The sequence below is a fragment of the Mus caroli genome, chromosome 1 (genome assembly GCF_900094665.2).
Source record: "Mus caroli chromosome 1, CAROLI_EIJ_v1.1, whole genome shotgun sequence".
In the NCBI taxonomy this organism is placed as follows: domain Eukaryota; kingdom Metazoa; phylum Chordata; class Mammalia; order Rodentia; family Muridae; genus Mus; species Mus caroli.
In genome coordinates this window covers 101,660,019-101,678,828 of record NC_034570.1, presented here as the reverse complement: position 1 = coordinate 101,678,828, position 18,810 = coordinate 101,660,019, and positions in this window count along the sequence as shown.

Genomic DNA, 18,810 nt, shown 5'->3' with positions numbered 1-18,810 from the left:
AGAGGCCCATTGGACTTGCAAACTTTATATGCCCCAATACAGGGGAATGCCAGGGCCAAAAGAATGGGAATGGGTGGGTAGGGAAGTGGGGGTGTGTATGGGGGACTTTTGGGATAGCATTGGAAATATAATTGAGGAAAATACGTAATAAAAAATATTAAAAATTTTAAAAAAAGCTTGATAATTGCTAATTTGCAATTGAATTGAGTACCTGGACTTCCCCAAAGAAGCTTTTGTACTGTTGCTTTTCACTGNCTCCCATTGTTTTTCAAGCAGGTTAGTCAAAGCCCTTCAGCCTGACTGCTGCAGGTGTGCAGCCTTGCCTCCAAAAGCACAGGTGGCAGTTATTAATCTATATGAAGAAGCATTTTAGTACATATTGTGGCTTTGGTCTGAATTGGGAATATGGTGTGCTATGAGGGCTGGAGAGTCAAAGACGGACACCCAGATCTCGGAATCATATCAATCATAGACAGAGGTACATGCCAAGAGGCCGTGGTTGTCAATAATAATACACAGAGCCATGTTTTGTGTAAAATAAACACAAACAAGCTGCACATACCATCTATGGTGAATTGAATGATTTGGGAAGATCTAAGATTTTCTAAGTAAGGCGCAACTGCCAGCCACCATAACTCCCAAGCAGGACTATAGAGGATAAATAAATTTTATGCCTCAGTCCAGCTATTTTTGATATTATAAACGGGGGAAATGTAACCCCCCAGCCTGAAACAGGCTGATCCAGACTTTGACCTTGCTGCCACTGAGAATTAGATCACCTGGGGTAGAGCCTTCATGCCTAGATGACTCTATTGTTCAGCCACTGCCACTGTTCTCCTTCAAGATCTTGCTACCTGCTGAGGGGCCCCTGAGATATTCCGGAGACTACACCCTGTCCTGCACGTCTTCACCTGCAGCTGATTCCAGGCACCAAGAATGGATTGTCGGGAATGGGCCTCCCCCCCTTTTATAAGCACATTTGCTATTAAACATTTGAGCCTTGATCAGGAACCTTGTCTTGGCTTCCATTTTTCTCTTGACCACCTAGTTCTGTCTTTCAGCCCCAGATTGCCTGCCAGGAGTAACCCCGGTCCATGTGAGCTGTGGGCTGGCTCCCAACAATGTTATACAAGCATGTAAAGAAGAAAGCATGCTTTTGAAATTGAACTCTTAGTATATGGGACATAATTCTAGCTCTAGGCTGATAGAGGACATAAGAGAGTGAGTCAAATTATGGCACATCCACTTTGTGTTTACAGAAGTATTAATAATTAATGGAGAGAAATCCTGACACAATTTGCTAGCTCAAGTATGAAATATGTAATATTGTTTTAGTCATGATAATCAGCAGAGCCATTTATTAGTCAAAATGATAGGAATCCCAAGTTAGAGCAAAGTCTTACTGTACTGCTCATGATGAGAGATAGGCAAGGATTGCCTACAAGCTCCTTCATTAGCTGGAAGGTTTTACTTTCCCTTTTCTTCCTACCTTAATTGTTTACATTTGTTTAGACTTTTAAGTTGCATTTTAAGTCTGCTTTTTATTACAAGACCCAGGGAAGTCTCATTTATTGTAGGTCTTATTTGTCTCATTTAAAAAATTAAAACAATGAAATCTTGCAATTTCTAGTGTTGCATTGAAGTATAAGGAAAATATTAATTCATATAAAGCATATGTAAAATACTTTCTAGATTTATATATTTAATGTTAGGAATTTATTTCATGGTTTATTTATCATTTAATAAATTTTTAAGTTCTATGGAGTACTTTTTCCTCCAAAATACATTATTATATTTGCCTTTTCTTTTTTTTATTTAATACTTTATTTACATTTTAAATGTTATCCCCTTTTCTTATTTCCCCTCTGAAAACCCCCTATCCCATCTTCTTTTTAAAATTTTTTAAAATATTTTTATTAGGTATTTTATTTATTTACATTTCCATTTTCTATCCCCCTTCTTACCAACTCACCTACTCCTACTTCCTGATCCTGGCATTCCCCTATACTGTGGCATATAACCTTCACAGGACCAAGGGCCTCTCCTCCCATTGATGACCTACTAGGCCATCCTCTCCTACATATGCAGCTAGCACCATGAGTCCCACCATGTGTTTTCTTTGGTTGGTGGTTTAGTCCCAGGGAGCTCTGGAGGTACTGGTTAGTTCATATTGTTATTCTTCCTGTGAGGCTGCAAACCACTTCAGGGCCTTGAGTACTTTCTCTAGCTCCTTCATGGGGGACCCTGTGCTACTTTTCTATGCCCTTATCAATCTTGTTTTATCTTGATTTTCTTAAAATGTTTTGGTTTCTGATTGTTTGAACCATTTAACGTTAATGCTTTTCTCTTACATTCAGTGGCTTGTGGATGCCAATTCTAATTTAAGACTGACACTAAAATCCAGAGTAACCTCTCTGTGTAAAAGACATTCTCATGGATTTTTGCCTTTGGTATATGGGCATCATTCAACTTTTTGAGAAGATTTCCTAATCTCATGAAGGATAGGTTAATACATGAGCAGCCCAGAGATCACTAGCCAGCAAGATAGACAGCAAAGAGATGACTTGAGACCTTTAGACTTGCTCTCTTCCCTACAAAAATTCAATGATTTGTCTTGTGTTGTTCCACTCTAACTCCTATAATGAAGATTTTTCACCTGAATAATTTATAAATGTATGTCTCACAGTTATATAAGTTCAGAGGTCCCAAATTACCATTCAAAACATTTTGGTGTCACTGATTGACAATTCTCTGCTCCAAAGTTGAAGAGCAATTTGTATATAATCAAGCACACACTCAGATCAGCAGAGATCGATCTGATACCATGGTTTTGTTCTCCCGCAACCAAAATATCATTTTTGCAAAAAAGAAAACCTCATAAGAAGCTGTTATTATTTTTCGAGTTGTCCTGCTTTGACACAATGATGTTGTTGACATAAAATACCTGTAGTTTTTTCTTTAAATATGATACTAAAATGGTCTTATACAATATTGATTTTCTCAGCAGTATAATATTCCAATATTAGTACTGTTGCATCCAAGATTCCATGGAACCCTAAGGAGAGCTCTCAGAACTGCTGACTCTGATGTAAAGATGTAAAAAGAGTCTTTTATTGATAAGAGTCAGACTTGGATCGAAAACCTTTCCACTGCAAGACAGGAGTATGACCCTGAGCTTAAAAGTCTTGGTGCTTATATACAGCATAGTTAGAGTCTTTGGATTTTAGGGTGAAGGGGAATGCGACAAGGCAAGTCATTAAACCTGACATTATTTGTTCAAGTGTCAAGGTGGAATAGCGGGACTGAGAGGGGATTGGGGGAACAATTCTGACCTGGGGAGTAACTTTATGGTACTAGCAAGAACTAGTGTGTTTGAGGACTAGCCATTCCTGCCTGTGACCCCTGATTATTGTCTCAAGGATATTTTTTTATGCTTCTTCCCAAGTATAGGAGCCAGCTGCACCTGGGAAGTGCTTAGCCATTTAACAGTCAGAGTGGCAGCCTCAGTGACATGGAGACAAGGGAGGCTGTCATTTGTCTATTCTAAAACAGGCATCTGTGGCTCCTCGGGGAGGGGGGTTGTTAAGGGATGACTTTATGGAAACGGGAATAGCAATATTCCAGAGCCAGACAGGTCCCCTCTGAATAACCAGGGACGGGGAAGGAAACCTCATTGCAGAAAGGAGCAGAGGAAAGGCATACTTCTGTGAGAAAGTATGGAGGCAAGCTACCTGCATACTTCAGTACATGGCTATAGAGACACATGGGGAAAACTGAAGATATTTCTTCTTTTAACCACATGCGTAAGAACTATTTCACAAATGAAAATTGAGGAGTCCTGATCATCAATTGTCAAATACACTTTATAAACTGAATATTATTTTTATTAAAGAATCATATAAAGCTTTTATCCTTTTAATTTATTTATTTATTTATTTATTTACTTATTTATTTATTTATGGTTTTTTGAGACAGGCTTTCTCTGTATAGCCCTGGCTGTGCTGGAACTCACTTTGTAGACCAGGCTGACCACGAACTCAGAAATCCACCTGCCTCTGCCTCCCAAGTGCTGGGATTAAAGACATGCACTTTTTGCCTTTAACAAACTAACTTTAGAGACTTAAAATCTTTAAATTGTCTTGAAAGCATAGTGTAAGAGAATAATTAATAGCCCATTCATTTTCTGGAATGATCCCATGATTATCTAATCATCAATTGTAAAAAAACTATAGATACAGGCATCAAATCTTAGAGTGTAACACAATGGTAAATTTAAAAAGATTATTCAACACAGTTGAGTTCCGGGATATTCAGATTGGCATCATCCTTTAAGATTATATCCTCATGTATATGGAATATGGAATGTTACATAATACATTAGGTATAATGTTTTACTTAGAATTTTGGATAGATTCCCACATTATAATCAGACCTTTATGTACAACCCTGGTTTTCAGTATATTGAACCATGTCTGCATCACTGGGATGAAACCTACTTGATCATGGTGAATGATGGTTTTGAAATGTTCTTTGATTTGCTTTGTGAGAATTTTATTGAATATTTTTGCATTGATATTCATAAGAAAATTGGTCTGAAGTTCTCTTTGTTGGGTCTTTGGGTGATTTAGATATCAGCTTAATGTAGCTTCATAGAACAAATTACGTAGTGCTCCTTCTGCTTTTGTTGTTGTTGTTGTTGTTGGTGGTGGTGGTGGTGGTGGTAGTGGGGTGTGTGTGTGTGTGTGTGTGTGTGTGTGTGTGAGAGAGAGAGAGAGAGAGAGCGTTTGAAGATTACTGGCAATAGGTATTCTTTGAAGGTTTGATAGGATTCTTAACTAAAACCATCTTGTCCTTATAACAAGTTGGAACATCTTCTGGGTATATGCCCAGGAGAGGAACTGCTAGATCTTCTGGTAGCACTATGTCTAATTTTCTGAGGAACCGCCAGACTGATTTCCAGAGTGGTTGTACAAGCTTGCAATCCCACCAACAATGGAGGAGTGTTCCTCTTTCTCCACATCCTCGCCAGCATCTGCTGTCACCTGAATTTTTGATCTTAGCCATTCTGACTGGTGTGAGNTNGAATCTCANGGTTGTTTTGATTTGCATTTCCCTGATGATTAAGGATGTTGAACATTTTTTCAGGTGCTTCTCNGCCATTNGGTATTCCTCAGNTGAGAATTCTTTGTTTAGCTCTGTACCCCATTTTTAATAGGGTTATTTGATTTTCTGGAGTCCACCTTCTTGAGTTCTTCATACATATTGGATATTAGTCCCCTATCTGATCAATGGGAGGAGAAGCCCTTGGTATTGCAGAGATAATATGACCCAGTACAGGGGAATGCCAGGGCCAGGAAGAGGGAGTGGATGGGTTGGGGAGCAGCATTGGGGGAGGGTATAGGGGGCTTTGGGGATAGCATTTGAAATGTAAATGAAGAAACTATCTAATAAAATGCCTTAAACAATCTTGTCCTGGGCTTTCTTTTTATGGAAGACTTTGTTGTTGTTGTTTTGGTTTTTCTGTTTGTTTGTTTGTTTGTTGAGACAGGGTTTCTCTGTATAACTCTGGCTATCCTGGAACTCACTTTGTAGACCATGCTGGCCTCCGTCTCAGAAATCTGCTTACCTCTGCCTCCTGAGTGTTGGGATTAAAGGTGTGTGCCACCATGCCTAGCAGTATGGAATACTTTTTAATGACTGCTTGTATTCTTTTTGGATTTTGGGACAGCTTAGATGTTTTATCTGATCCTGATTTAACTTTGGCATCTGGTATCTGTCTAGAAAATTATTCATTTCATCTAGATTTTCAAGTTTTGTAGAGTATAGACTTTTGTAGTAGGTTTTGATAATTTTTTAAAATTTCCCTTATTATGTCTCCCTTTTCATTTCTGATTTTGTTAATTTGGATATTGTCTTTGAGCCCTCCTTCTGGTTAGTCTGGCTAAGGGTTTATCTATCTTGTGGATTTTCTAAAAGATCCAACCCCCCTTTTTTTGTTTTGTTTTTGTTTGTCTTTGTATAGTTCTCTTTGTTTCTACTTGGTTGATTTCAGCCCTAAGTTTTTTTATTTCCTGCCCTCTACTCCTCTTGGGTGCATTTGACTTTTTGTTCTAGAGCTTTCAGATGAGCTGTTAAGATGCTAGTTTATGTTCCCTCCACTGTATTTATGAAGGCACTCAAGACTATCAGTTTTCCTATTAGCACTGTTTTCATTATATCCCATAAGGTTGGGTGTATTGTGCCAACATTTTTGTTAAATTCTAAAAAGTTTTTAGTTTATTCCTTAATTTCTTCCCTGACAAGCTTATTATTGAGTAAAGTGTGGTTCATCTTATGTGTGTATATGGGCCTTCTGTGGCTTCTTTGTTGTTGAAACCATCCTTAATTTGTGGTGATTCGATAAGGTACATGGAATTACTTCAATTTCTTTATTGGTTAAGGCTATTTATTTTTTGTTTTTGTTTGATTACATGGTCAATTTTGGATCTGATAGGATGCAGGGAATTACTTCAATTTCTTTATTGGTTAAGGCTGTTTGTTTGTTTGTTTGTCTGATTACATGGTCAGTTTTGGAGAAGGTAGCATGAGTTTCTGAGAAGGCATGTTATTTGTTTAAGTGTGAAATGTTCTGTATATATCTGTTAAATCCATTTGGTTCATAATGTCTCGGTGGCTGTTTATTTTCTGTTTTCATGGTCTGTCCATTGATGAGAGTGAGGTGCTGCAGTTTCCCACTATTTTTATATGAGGTTCATTGTTGGCTTGGAACTTTAGCAATAGTTTGTTTACAAATGTGGGTGGCTTTGAATTTGGGGTATAGATGTTCATAATTGAGAGACCATCTTGGTAGATTTTTTTTCTTTGATTTGTGTGAAATATACTTCCTTATCTTTTTGGAAAACTTTTAGTTGAAAGTCTATTTTATTTGATATTAGAATGGTTACTCCAGCTTGTTTCTTCTACCATTTGCTTTGAAATTTTTTTTCCAGACTATTACTCTGAGATAGTATCTTTGTCCCTGAGGTCTGTTTCCTGTATACAGCAAAATTCTGGTTCTGGTTAACATATCCAGTCTATTAGTCTATGTCTTTTTTGGGGGGGGTGAGTGGGGGCAGGGGAATTGAGTCTATTGGTATTAAGAGATATTCAGGACCCATGATGGCTACTTCCTGCTTTTGTTTGTTTGTTTGTTTTTAGTGGTGGAATTATATTTATGTAGCTATCTCCTTTTGAGTTTGCTATAAGAAGTTTAATTTCCTGTGCCTCCCCTCTTGTGTATAGTTTTCTTCCTTCTGTTGGAGTTTTCCATCTATCATCCTTTGTAGAGCTGGATTTGTGGAATATACTGTTTAAATTTGGTTTTGTCATGGAATGTCTTGATTTCTCCATCTATGGTAATTGATAATTTTGCTGTGTATAGCAGCCTAGGTTGGCATTTTTGTTCTCTTAGGGTCTGTATGAAATCTACCCAGGATCTTCTGGCCTTTAGATTTTCTGTTGAGAAATCTTGTATAATTCTGATAGGTCTGACTTCATATGTTGCTTGACCTTTTCCCCTTATCACTTTTAATATTCTTTCTTTGTTCTGTGCATTTGTTGTTTTGGTTATTTTGTGACAAGAGAAATTTCTTTTCTGGTCCAACCTATTTGGGATTCCGTGTTTCTTTTATGATTATGGGCATCTCTTTCTTTAGGTTAGGGAAGTTTTCTTCTATAATTTTTGAAGATGTTTACTGACTCTCTGAGTTTGGTAACTGCTCGCTTCTAAACATATATTATTGGTAGGTTTTGTCTTCTCATTGTATAGTGAATTTCCTTGATTTGGGGAGTGGTTAGGAGCCTTTTGCAGCTTGCATTTTTTTTGAGTAATTCATTTTTTTGCCATTTATTTATTTATTTACACTCCAGGTTTTATTCCCCCAAGCCTTCATCCCTAAGACTGTTCCACATCCCAATCTTCCTCCCCATACTGCTGTTTCCACGAGGATGTCCCCATCTCCCACCAGTACCCAACCAGACCTTTAAACTCCCTGGAGTCTCCAGTTTCTTGAGGGTTAGTTGCATCTTCTCTGACTGAACCCAGACCAGGCAGTCCTCTGCTTTATATGACTTGTGGGCCTCATATCAGTTAGTTTATGCTTCCTGCTTGGTGGTCCAGTGTTTAAGAAGTCTAAGGATCGTCAGTGGCACACACCTTTAATCCCAGCACTCGGGAGGCAGAAGCAGGCAAATTTCTGAGTTTGAGGCCAGCCTGGTCTACAGAATGAGTTCCAGGACAGCCAAGACTACACAGAGAAACCCTGTCTCGAACCGCCCCCCCCTCCGCCCCAAAAAATAGTCTTAAGATCCAAGTTAATTGAGACTGCTGGTCCTCCTACAGGATCGCACCCCTCCTCAACTTCTTCCAGCCTTTCCCTAATTCAACCACAGGGTAGAGCAGCTTCTGTCCATTGGTTGGTGCTTGTTGAGTCATCGAGAGTGTGGTCATGACAGATCTCCTTTTGTGAGTACTTCATAGCCTCATTTATAGAGTCAGGCCTTGTGACCTCCCCTTGAGCTGGATCATATTTTGGGCCTGTCACTGGACCTTCTTTTCCTCAGGCTCCTCTCCACTTCAATCCCTGCAGTTCTTTCAGACAAGAACAAATATGGGTCAGAGCTTTAACACTGGCATGGCAAACACCCTATATCACTTGATGTCCTGTCTTCTTGCTGGAAGTGGGCTCTATAAATTCACTCTCCCTACTGTTGATCATTTTGTCTAAGATCCTTCCCTTTGCTCCATTGCTGGTGGGATTGAAAACTGTTACAACCATTCTGGAAATCAATCTGGAAGCTCCTCAGAAAATTGGAAATAAATCTACCTGAAGATCCACTAATACCACTCTTGGGAATATACACAAAATATGCCCCACCTTGCCACAGGGGCACAAGTTCCACTATGTTAATAGCAACCTTATTTGTGAAAGCCAGAAGGTGTAAACAACCCAGATGTTTCACTACAGAAGAATTGATACATAAGACTTGGATCATTTACACAATGGAATACTATTAAGCTATTAAGAACAAGGACATCCTGAGGTAACTCAGACCCAAAAGGACTTGCATGCTATATACTCACTAATAAGTGGATATTAGCCAGACAGAGAGAGAGAGAGAGAGAGAGAGAGAGAGAGAGAGAGAGAGAGAGACAGAATACTCAAGATACAGTCCTCAGAACTTAAAAGGTCAACAAGCTGAAGAGCCCAAGTGAGGATTCCTCAGTCCCACTTGGGAGGGAGAAGAAAGCAATCACAAGTGTGTGGGGGTAAGGGAGGGACCAGGGAGGGAAAGTGGAGGGGGTGAGGGAGGGGAACCAAATCTGATATTGGGTGAGGGAAAAGTACTGAATCCCTGAGGACCAGTAAAGAGAATAGAAATAGGCAAACTTGGGAGGTAAGAGGTTGATGGAATCCCTCCACAATACCTTTTGCATTTTCTTTGACTGTTGAGTTAATGTTTTCTATGGTATCTTCTACCCCTGAGATCCTCTCTTCTATCTCTTGCATTCTATTGGTGATGCTTTCATCTATGATACCTGATCTCTTTCCTAGGTTTTCTATGGTCAGGCTTGTCTGCCTTTGTGATTTTTTTACTTTTTTTGATCCTGGATCATTTTCTTAAATTCCTTCACCTGCTTATTTGTGTTTTGCTTTATTTCTTTAATGCATTGATGTGTTTTTGCTTCATGGGCTTCTGTTCATTTGTATTCTCCTGTGTTTCTATAAGGGAGTTATTTATTTCCTTCTTAAAGTCCTGTTTCATCAACATGAGATGTTATTTTAGATCAAAATCTTGCTTTTCAGATATGTTATGGTATCCAGGGCTCTGGGTTCTGATGATGCCAAGTAACATTTATTTTAGTTGCTTATGTTCTTTCACTTGACTCTTGCTATCTGGTTATCTGGTGGTTTATGAGCTTGGGTGTGTCAACATTCTTGGGGGACAAGCTTTCTCTGGGTAGGATTATGGTGCAGAGTGCTGTATACAGGTTCAGCTCTTGGGTGCAGAAAGAAACCAGGAGCAGTAATTGAATATTTCTAAAAGTCATAGATGCTTTCTTAGCAATTCCAGTCCTTCTTAGAAGAGGGAACAAAATATCCATGGAAGGAGATACAGAAACAAAGTGTGAAGCAGAAACTGAAGGAATGATCATCCATAGACTGCCTCGTCTGGGGATCCATCCTATAGACAACCACCAAAACCAGATACTATTGTAGATGCCACAAAAGCTTGCAGACAGGAGCCTGATATAGCTGTCTCCTGAGAGATTGTGCCAGTGCCTGACTAATACAGAAGTGGATGCTCTGAGCCATCCATTGGACAGAGCACAGGGTCCCCAGGGAAGGAGCTAGAGAAAGGATCCAAGCAGCTGAAGGGGTTTGCAGCCCCCTAGGAGGAACAACAAAATTAACTAACCAGTACCCCCAGTGCTCCCTCAGACTAAACAACCAACCAAAGAAAACACATGGTGGGACTCATGGCTCTAGCTGCATATGTAGCAGAGGATGGCCTAGACAGTCATTAATGGGAGGAGAGGCCCTTGGTCCTGTGAAGGTGGTATGCCCCAGTATAGGGGAATTTGAGGGCCAGAAAACAAGGATGGGTGGGTTGGTGAGCAGGGGGAGAGAGGAAGGGATGGGGGTTTTCAGAGGGGAAACTAGGAAAGGGGATAACATTTGAAATATAATAAAGAAACTATCTAATTGAAAAAAAAACACATTTAAAAAGTCATAGCTGCACACTTATTTCAAACGAAGACCTTTTTGCAAAAATAAAATAATTGTCCCTGTTTCTTGTTGTCTATAATAAGTTGATAGTAGAATATATTGCTAAAGACACCACATACTTCATACATAAAACCTTAAAAACAAATCAAACTGGAACCAAGATGGAGGACTGCTTCCTTGATTTTTGTTTGTGTTAAGTGTTAGAAGCTGCACAGGCTGTTGAGGGAGGAAATCCAGCTTCTTATCACCTAGGTGTGGACTATGCTATCTTCATGCTATAATACTGGCCTTCCAGGAAAGGTACACCTACTGGTATTATAGTGCATGAATGTTGCAGGATGGCAAAGAACATCCTGATTGGATCTGAGACTCACACCCTCAAAATAGTTCCTAGTAATGTAAATCTGATAGAAAAATCTATGACTATTGAGGCTACAAATACAATGAGGAATTTTTCTACTAAAATTTTACTAAATGAACAAATAGTTAAGTAGCCTTATACAAATTTATGTTTATTTATATCTTGAAACAGCTCTCAGCTTGTTCAGATAATTCTATTTTCCCTTCATGACACTCAAAGCAGAGACTCATAATTTGTCATTCAGCTTAGATTATGTGACTACGGGTACTCAGTCCTAAATAGGACTTATATATCACCATGTTTGAGGCCAAAGTGCATTACCGAAAAAGGAATCAAAAGATGTTAAGAGCCAGAGATCAGAATCAGCATGAAATATCAACAGTTGTGACATGGTTATTGTAAGAATGGTCACACAGCAACTTTGAATTCCTGCACAGAACAAAGTACCACTTACCCCTCCCCCAGAAAGGATAATATGGAAGTAGTAGGAGTTACTCAGAATAATAAGGAGGTCATGAGAAGGCGAAAGAGATGAGTAAATGACAAGTGGCTAAACATATTAACACTACATGTTATGTAAAATATAGTTATTAAATGTAAAAATAAAAAATAATAACACTATCAATATACATAAAATACTTCGGAAAATACGAAATTAGGTTCTGAAAAAAGTGCTATAAACCACAATTTTTTCAAATATTGAATCCATTCAAAAATTCATCTAAAATTTTCAGCACAAAACCTTAAAACATCATTGTGATGGCTTGTATATTCTTGGACCAGGGAGTGGCACCATTTGGAGGTGTGGTGTGGAGAGCCATGAGCAATCACCATTACAAGACGGCACCGGCTTCTGCTGTGCCTAACTGGTAAACAAGCAATGTGCGCAGGTGCAAGAGTGAATTTGTGCCAAGTCACTACCCATCCCGGGGCTTAGCAATGAGGCGATGGGCAAGCAACAAATCAGGTGCTGACAGGACACTCCAAGGTGTATATAAGCAGCACCATTTTACGGGGTTCGGGGTCTTCTCCTAATGAAGCAATAAAGCTTTGCTGCAGAAGAATCCGGTTGTCCGAGTGTGTTCTTGCTGGTGAGAAACTAGCTCTGGACAGTGTGGCCTTGTTGGAATAGGTGTGACTTGGTTGGAGTAGGTGTGTCACTGTGAGTGTCGGCTTAAGAATCTCACCCCAGTTGCCTGGAAGTCAGTCTTCCACTAGCAGCCTTTGGATGAAGACTTAGAACTCTCAGCTCTGCCTACACCATGACAGCCTGGATGCTGCCATGCTCCCACCTTGATGATAATGGACTGAACCTTTGAACCTGTAAGCTAGCCCCAATTAAATGTTGTTTTTTATAAGACTTGCCTTGGTCATGGTGTCTGAACACAGCAGTAAAACCCTAACAAAGACAGAAGTTGGTACCAGGAGTGGGGTATTGTGTGATAGGCCTGACCATACTTTTATTTGAAAGTATGTGGATTTTTGAACTTTGGATTTGGAACTCAGTAGAATGCTTTAATGGGGCTTAATGGGTCATCCTAGTAGGAATATGGAAGACTTTGTTGCTGGGAGTATTGTGAACTGTGTTGACCTGGCCCAAGAGATTTCAAAGGAGAAGAATTTCAGTATGTGGCATAAAGACTGTTTTTGTAGTATTTTGGTGAAGAATGTGGCTACTTTTTGCCCTTGTATGAAAAGTCTGCCTGAGGCTAAGGTGAAAAGACTTGGAGTAATTGCATTAATTACATTGACAAAGGAAGTTTCAAAAGAGCCCAGCAGAGACTTTGTTCTCTGGTTAAGTCTCACAAAGAGAAGTTTGAACAAGCATAGCAAGCTTAAAAAGGCAAAATATAAAATATATGTTTCGAATATTAAATGCATACCAGGAAGTGGGTTGGAGCAAAATTCCATGTTCTAGGAAATAACAGTTTAAGGGAGTTGGACCTTAGGACAAGATCCTACTCAGCTGAATTTAGATCTAGGCATGATGGTACACAGATTTATTCCCATGAGATAGGCATTCTGATCTCTACATTCAAGGTCAATCTACAGAGCAAGAACCAGGATAGCCAAGCTTAGGCAGTGAAGGATTTAGAAAACATAAAGCCAGTGATAATATAATAGTACAAGGGGATTATGCTCTAGTTCCTGTAAGCAGCAGAACTCGTCAGCTTCAGCCATGTGGCTATGGCTCTAGAGTTAAGAATAGAAGGAACTACTGAGATAATTGATGGTGGTTAGCTGGAGCTAAGACATTAGCAATGATTAAGAAGAGACCAGCATCTCTGAGTTGAAATTTGGGAGTTGTTCTCTGGGAGCACAAAGAAGCTGTGTTCCAGAGATAGCCAACATTGTACTTCGTGTTGCAGCTGGACTTGGTAATGTGTAAGAGTCACCCAGGTGGTACTGGTTTTGAAGGCATGAAGGTGTAATGAAGAACAGCCAAGGCTTGGCACTGTGAGAGGTCATGGAAGGCCATTGGAGAAGGTGAAGCCTCAGCTGTAGTTGATGGCCCAGGACTGAAGGGGTCAGGCAAAGGATTTGATGCTTGTTACCATGAAGAGAGCCTATGAGAGGCTATTGGTGAAGCCTAGTTGGAGTGGAACATCCCAGTGTATTGGAAATATCACTACCATGGGATGTTCACCAAGAACAGCAGTGGTAGCGGAGTGATCATCCTGAGCTTAGAGTGCTACAGAGGGCAGAGCTGAAGAAGTGATCCCGGCTGTTAGGAGGAGTCCAAAATATCAAGTGGAATCCCAGACACTGAAACAAGAAGCTGTAACATTGAAATTGCCTTGGAGACTCAAAGATATTAAAGATTCCAGAGCCATGGGTTACATGCTGAGGAAAGCTGCTAACAGGTAGTGGAACTAGCCCAGGAGAAAGCAGTTTTTTGCAGTCAACAAAGATGAAAAAGGAATGGAGATCTGAAGACTGCTTTGACATCAGCCATGCTTTGCCTTTCTTTGTAATCTCCTGCCTTGCTTTGGAGATTACAGTTAATTAGTTGAATGAATCTCAGAAGAGCCCTTGAACTTTGGACTGTTAATTTAACATTGTTGATACTGCTATAGACTATGAGGACTTTGAAAATTGGACTAAATGCATTTGCATTATGCTATGTTTAAGTATGGACCCCATAGACTCATGTTTTTGAACACGTCTATGAGGGCCAGGGAGTGGAATGTGATGGTTTGTATATTCTTGGACCAGGGAGTGGCACCATTTGGAGGTGTGGCCTTGTTGGAATAGGTGTGACCTGGTTGGAGTAGGTGTGTCAATGTTGGTGTGAGCTGTAAGCTAGCCCCAATTAAATGTTGTTTTTTATAAAACTTGCCTTTGTCATGGTGTCTGTTCACAGCAGTAAAACCCTAACTAAGACAATCATCTTATAAAAATTTAAGCCATGGAATATATTTTGTTGATTCCTAAAAAAAGCATATTCTTAAGTACTATACAATAGTATTATGTTTAATAATATTCCTTAATATATATTGAACTTGTGATTCTTGGTAATTTAATTATAACTGTACACATGAAAGAAAAAGTATAACACATTTGATAGCTGAAGTAGATCTTTGACAGTTATGTAGTTATTGAATGATTCTTCATCTACTACTTAAAGTTTGATTACTGCAAACTAAATTCAGATTAATGTTTGAAGTGTGTGTGTGTGTGTGTTTACTCTTCCACATATGCAAACTAATTTGGCTGGTTCAGTTCAATAAAACATTTTGCAGATTATATTTCAACCATACATTTCGTTATATAACCATAATAGAATAATCATGAGCATACAGATTCAACTATATTCACTCTTTTTTCCCTTTTTCTTTTTGTCTTTTTATTGGATATTTTCTTTTTTTTTTTTTGCTTATTAGATATTTTCTTCATTTAAATTTCAAATTCTATCCCAAAAGTCTCTTATACCCTCCCCCATTCTGCTCCCCAACCACCCACTCCTGATTCCTGGCCCTGGCATTCCCCTGTACTGGGGGATATGATATTTGCTAGACCAAGGGCCTATCCTCCCATTGATGGCCTACTAGGCCATCCTCTGCTACATATGCAACTAGAGATATAGCTCTGGGGGTACTAGTTAGTTCATATTGTTGTTCCTCCTATAGGGTGGCAGACCCCTTTGGCTCCTTAGGTACTTTCTATAGCTCCTTCATTAGGGGCCCTGTGTTCCACCCAATAGATGACTGTGAGCATTCACTTCTGTATTTGCCAGGCACTGGCATATTCTCACAAGAGATAGCTATATCAGGGTCCTGTCAGCAAAATCTTTCTTGCATATGCAATAGTGTATGGGTTTGATGGTTGTATATGGGAAGGATCTCTGGGTTGGGCAGTCTCTAGATGTTCCTTCCTTCTGTCTCAGCTCTGAACTATATTCACTCAATCAAAAACATCTCCTGCTATGATTTTTGAAAGGAATCTGAGGATACATCATAAACTCTGCAACACCCATCCTCAACACGATTCAAGATGACCAGGTTAAGTTTTGCTTGCAGAATCATTTTTTTTTTATATTTTCACAATAAATTTTACAATGAGCTAAGAAAAATTCTGGATGAAAAACTATTTAAGACTTTGGAATCTGTATCTATTGAGGTCCAAGGTATTTCGTGCTCTTACATTGCACTACCATTCTCATTTACAATTTTCCCCAGCTTGAACTGTTAAAATTTACCAGACACTTGGAAATGTATTACTTATTAATTTATTCAGTGTTAATTAATGTCTTATGGAATAAATAAATTTATTCAAAGAAAAAATTGAAATGTCAGGTTTGGGAAACTTTCCTATAACTTTTTGGCCAAGAAGAACCTAAACCTCAACTACTCAACAATATAGTCAGTGTTTTTAAACTCAAACTTTTCCTTGCAGTTTCTTCAAACTCATGACCTCTATTTTTATTAATTTTTAACTCCAAATACTTACACGCATATAGATATAGATACCTAAACAAGTTAATACAATCTCCAAGTTATTTGTGTATATGTTATTGGATATGACACTTTGGTATTGGATAACTTGTTGGTGTATTTATTTTCTTGGGAAAGAATATTTCTCTCTCTCTCTTATCACTCTTTTGTTGTCTGGTGCAGAACCTTCTTGCAGTTTTACACAGTGGTTGTTCCAGATAATCAAATTAGTCAAAGTTCAAGTTATGATGGAATGTCAATCAATATCTCAAGATATCGGCTCAATATAGAAATCATTCCCTAAAAAACTCACGGAACATTGGGCTGCTCCTCATTTCAGCATATACAGGGAATAACTTATGAGGTTCTACCCATCTCTGAGGGACTATGACTGTTTAATATAGCCTGGGGTAGGAAATATCATTGTTTTCCATTGGTGCAGCCACAGGTCATACGCATAAAAGACATGAAAATAGAACAGATCTTTCACAAGAAGAAAGATTTCTTTCGATAATGATGGGATTAGATAGAAAGAATGTCTTAATTTTGAACATGTATAAAATTTGCAAAGAATAAATAATAGAAGGGACTTTACTAACAGCAAAGTGGTAGTCCAAAAGTGCTATCAATCTTCTCCTTGTCACAGAAATATTGTATTTATATATATACTCAATACATGCCATATGATAGGACAGAATTAATAATGTTCTGTTTTCATGTTTATTAAAATTTTAATTTTATTAACTTACTTCACACACCTATTGCAATTTCTTCTCCCTCCTCTGCTCCCAGACCTCAGTCCTCTTCCCTTACCTTCACTGCCATCCACTCCTCATCCAATTCTCTTTAGAAAAAAAAAGAAAGCCTCCCATGAATACCAACCAGGTCTGGCATATCAAGTTGAAGTAAGACTAGGAGCATTCTCCCGAATTGAAGCTGGATGAGACTGCCAAATAGGAGGAAACAGTCCCAACAGTAGACAACAGTGGCAGAGACAGGCCCTGCTCCCACTATGAGTCCAACATAAAGGCTAAGCTACAAAAACATAATGTATGAAGAGAGTGTCTGCGTTAGTCCAAATCAGACCTGATGGTTTATGTTTTAGCAGCATGAGTTGTAAATTGAGTTTTTGATTTTAGCCATTCTAACCAGTATAAAATGGAATCTCAGAATTCTTTTGGTTTGTATTTTCCTGATCGCTAAGGATGTTGAACATTTACTTAAATGATTCTTTACCATCAGAGTTTCCTCTATTGAAAATCCTCTGTTTATATCTGTTCCCAATATTTAATTGTGATATTTGGCTTGCTGATATATAGTTTCATGAATTCTTTTTATATTTTGAATATCAACCCCCTGTCAGATGTGAGGTTCTGTAGGCTCCCATTTTATCCTTTTGACAGTGCCCTTTGTCTTACTGAAGCTTTTCAGTTTCATGAGGTCCCATTAATTAATTGTTGACTTTAAAATGCCTGTGAGATTTGTGTTTTGTTCAGGAAGTTGTTTCCTGAAACAATGCATTCAAGGCTATTTGCCAATTTCTCTTCTATTAAGTTTAGTGTATCTTGATTTATGTTAAGGTATTTGATCTACTTGAACGTAAACTTTGTGCACAATTATGAATATGAATTTATTTGTATTTATCTACATATAGATATCAGTTGACCAGCACAGTAAGTTGAAAGTACTTTCTTTATCACATTGTATTATTTTGGCTTCTTGGTCAAAAATCAAGTGTTCACAGGGGGATGGGTTTATTTATGTGTCTTCTTGCATGATTCCATCCATCAACCTCTTTTTTTACACAAATACTCCCTGATTTTTATTACTATTGTTCTCTGGTACAGCTTGAAATCAGAAATGGTGATACCTCCAGAGGCTCTTTTATTCTACAGGGCTATATTAGCTAACCTAAATTTTTTGCTTGCCCATTTGAAGTTGAATATTTTTTAAAGGTCTATAGAAAATTATTTTGAAATACTGGTGTGATTCAAACTCAATATGCAGATTGCTTTCGATAAAATGGCTGTTTTCAGTTTGATACATAAACATGGGAGATCTTATCATCTTCTGATTGCTTCTTTAAAGAGGTGACATTCTTGATATAGAGATCTTTCACTTGCTTGATTAGTTACACCACGATATATGTTATTTTTGAAGGGGATTGTTTCCCTCATTTCCTTCTCATTATGATTTTCAGTTATATATATGCCAGCTGCAGGATTTTTGTTTCTTTATTTATTTTTGTTTTGTTTTGTTACTTGTTTCTTTTTCTTTTTATTCAGCCACTTCACTGGGTAGAATTTTTGGAATCATTTATATATAATATTTTATCATCTACAAATAGCAATACTTTCACCTCTTCCTGTCCAGTTCCTTACCACTTGACCTTTTTTAGTTTTATTATTGCTTAGCTAAAACTTTAAGTACTATGTTGAGTAGATAAGAGAAAAGGCAGCCATGGATTTTCTCTGATTATAATAGAAATGTTTTAATTTTCTCTCCATTTAATCTGATGTTGGCTATCAGCTTGCTATAAATTGCACTTATTATGATTGAGTATGTGCTTTGCATCTCTGAACAACCCAAAATTTTTATCATGAAGAGTTTATGGGGTTTTTGTCCAAGAATTTATCAGCATCTAATGAGATAATTTTGAGATTTTTTTCTTTCAGTTTGTTAATGTAGTTGATTACATTGACAGATTTTAATTTGTCGAACCATCTCTACATCTCTGGGATGAATC